The 3283-nt window shown below is 54.0% G+C and overlaps 1 long non-coding RNA gene across 2 annotated transcripts; it reads left to right on the top strand.

Annotated features, from left to right (window-relative positions):
- The first annotated feature begins 395 nt into the window (after positions 1 to 395).
- On the top strand, positions 396 to 2518 carry LOC116442079. Of its 2 annotated transcripts, XR_004239373.1 has the most exons (4): positions 396 to 882; positions 1137 to 1224; positions 1655 to 1759; positions 2274 to 2518. It is a non-coding gene; the product is annotated as an uncharacterized LOC116442079 (long non-coding RNA). The 2 variants fall into 2 exon arrangements; XR_004239372.1 differs by lacking the exon at positions 396 to 882 and having other exon boundaries at positions 889 to 1224.
- Positions 2519 to 3283: the final 765 nt, after the last annotated feature.

Here is a 3283-nt window from a genome sequence, read left to right as displayed (position 1 = left end):
AAAGCAGTGGGTTCAGACAGAATGAGGTGAGGTATGGTCTCACCTGATTGCATTTCCTCTTTTCATTGTTTATCTGAGTAGACATCAGAAAGGCAACCCTAAGGTTATCACTTCCTGGCAGGTCAAATGCAAGTCCCCTTGGCAAGGATGAAGCTGTTCTTGTCACGTTAAAAGAGAAGGAAATAAAATTTTTTTGAATGTTTCTGTGCATCGCACAGTACGAGCTCACTAAGCAAACTGACGTGACCGGAAGAGACAGATATTTTATCAAAGAATCACAGAAGGGTTTGGGGACAAAGGGGCTTTTAAGGTCAACCAATTCCAACCCTCCTGCCATGGGCAGGGACACCTTCCACTGTCCCAGATTGCTCCAAGCCCCATCCAACCTGGCCTTGGACACTTCCAGGGATCCAGGGACAGCCACGGCTTCTCTGGGCAACCTGTGCCAGGGCCTCACCCCCATCATAGGAAAGACTGGTTGGGACTGGTTCCTACTTCTGCCTGCACCCACCAGCCTGTTTTGCCCATCCCAGGCAGTTAATGCCAGGCAACCACAGCCCGGTGCCGCTGTGCCGCGGGTGTCACAAGAGGTGTTGCATGGGGACAACGGTGACGATTGCAACAGCCCCAGGAGGCACCTCAGCCTCTGCCATTGCATCAGAGAGGGATAAGGAGAAGCCCCAGCATCCCCACATGGATGGGTGGCTTTGTGATTGGCCAAGGGGAGATGTGTCAGCAAAAATCATTGAATGTCCCCATGGCTTGCAACGATATAAAATCAGAGCGTTTTGGCCAAAAAAGTGCTCCTTGGACCCAAGGGCCACTGGCCACAAGTGATTCCTGTTGGGTTTGTTGCTGCCTGAACACCAAGATCTTCATCAGGTAGGTAACTGTGGGGTCTCCTGGAAAAGGATCAGATGAGGGAATGGATTTCCTAGAAACTGAAACATCATGAAATGCTCCTGAGGTTGGCAGGGTATCACAGACCGAAGAATTGTTTTTAAGAGGAAAGTGGAGGAATCATCATCTGCTGTGGCTGGAAGCAGCCCCTCTGCAGTGTGGTGAACCACAGAGCCCAGGCTCCTGCCCCACCTGGGGTCCTGCATGTCCCCATTGCCTTGGTGTCCCCTCTGCAGCCCTGTGAAGAGCCGCGAGAGGCAGCAGCCATGAAGATCCTGTTCCTGCTCTTCCCCCTGATCCTCCTGCTGGTGCAGGGTGCTGCAGGTGAGAGGGGAAGAGGGGAGATGGGGACAGGTGTGATCCTCCACTACTGAGGTTTTCCATGTCCTGAGATGTTGGATTAGTGGGAGTGATGCAAAGGTAAGGGGGGATTGAGGTGTTTGTCCAGTGGTTGTTCAACAGGACACAGACTTGGAGTGGAGAGAGACCATGGAAGTAGAATCCTGGTTTCTTTTGTGGGTCAGGAAGGGGTTTGGTTTCAGGCTCCAAGCCTGCACCCAGCTGTTCCTGTTTGGGTGCCTCTGGATGTTCTTTTGCCCTGTATGTGATCTTTGCTGTGGGGAGGTTGGAGCTGAGCCCATCCACTGGCCAGAAATGCACAAACAGCATCAGCCTTTTGCAACCACACACTGCTCTCCCAGATGATTGATTTAATTGTTCTGTGTTTCTTTCCCCATGGAAACCCAAAATGCAGCTGGATGCAGGCAAAGAGGGGGATACTGCACTTACGGGAGATGCCAGTTCCCTGCAAGACCCATTGGAAGATGCACACTGTACAGTGTGTGCTGCAAGAGATAAGGTCTGGAATCCTGGCAGAGGAAAGAATTTCCTCCTTTTTTCACAACGAAATGTATTGCAAATTTATTTCCTGTCAATGTCTGATAAAGAACCTCCTGTTTCATTCCTTGTGGGAAAGATGCCCAAGACGGGAGGGAAAAATCCTTCTGGGTATGATCTGCCTTGAGTGGGGCTGCAGCAGCCCCAGGTCAGCCAGGGCCTCCCCACTCTCCTCCAGCCCCAGGAGGCTCATTCAGGGTCTGCACAGGACTCACCAAAGCCACCAAAGAGTGAAACACTCCCTGTTCTTGGGCAGCACCGGGAACATGATCCAGGTTTTGCTGCATCTGCACACACTCAGAGCCAGGGCTGCCAGCACTGAGATAGCCCAGGTCCAACCTGTCTGCACCAAGGACTGCAGCTCACCTCCCCGAGCCTGAGTCTGCTGCAGCACCCACTGGGCATTGCAGGGCAGGGGGAGAGGGTGGCAGGACAAGTTACAGCAGCTGATGGGCTTGTTTTCCTTCTTCTTACAGTACCTGGGGTTGAGACCCTGAAATTCCCAAGCAGGACATTCCCTCGCTTCTGGCTCCTGGACCCATCTCCTGATGTCCTCTCCCGTCCCTGCCTGTGCCGTGCCCAGCTGCGGTGACAGCAGCAGTGGCAGCTGCTCCTGCTGGGCGCTGCTGGGCTGGAGCCCTCTGCTGCCAGCGCCGGTGTCTCTGGGGCAGGGGCTGCTTTTCGCGGCTTGAATAAAGACTTGGAGCACGTTGGCATTGCAGGGCTGGGCCGTGTGTGCGTGTGCTGCTGCCGGAGGGGTGCTGTGCCTGCTGCCTCTGGGGGTGGCACTGGCTTGGTGGCAGCACAAGGCCCTGGGGATGGTGCTGGCGGTGAGCAGCGTGTGTGTCCCTGGGGATGCTGCTGCCTGGCCGTGTTTGGGGATGCTGAGCCTGGCAGTGCCTGCTGGGCCAGGCTGCGTGGGGTGCCTGTGCTGGAGCTGCCCTGCACACGCTCCCTCTGGGGGAACAGGAACTTTGTCCCGGTGTTTATAGGCCCAGATATCGTTCTTTTCTCAGGACCCAACTCCCATGCCAGAAAGACACAGGCTAGGAACTGTGGAGATAGGGGCAAAACCTCATCCCTAAAATAGCCACACCTTGGTTACAAGGTCCCAGCTCCTGTCCCAGCTGCAAAACCTGCAGCAGGAACCATTCCTTAAAGGGATGGCAGTGAAGAACCTCAGGGAGCATGGCACAGCCACCAGGAGAACTCACATGTGACTCATGAGATTGATAGGGATAAAATAAATACCTGAACCAAAAGCTTTGCTTTGTCTTCTTTCCTCTGCCTTATGTCTGTATGGAACACTCAGTAGCCACAGCACAGCTTCCCTGTAGCATCACTTAAATCCTCCCTGTGTCCGTGCATTCAATTCATTATTATCTTACCTGCTGCTCCCTGCAGCATCAGGAGGAGGGCACAGAGGACAGGCTGGAGCCACCAGTAGCCCAAAAGTTCCTTTTCCTGATTCTCCCCCTGCACCAGA

The sequence above is a fragment of the Corvus moneduloides genome, chromosome 3, assembly GCF_009650955.1.
Source record: "Corvus moneduloides isolate bCorMon1 chromosome 3, bCorMon1.pri, whole genome shotgun sequence".
Classification (NCBI taxonomy): Eukaryota; Metazoa; Chordata; class Aves; order Passeriformes; family Corvidae; genus Corvus; species Corvus moneduloides.
This window is presented reverse-complemented; position numbering and strand designations above follow the sequence as displayed.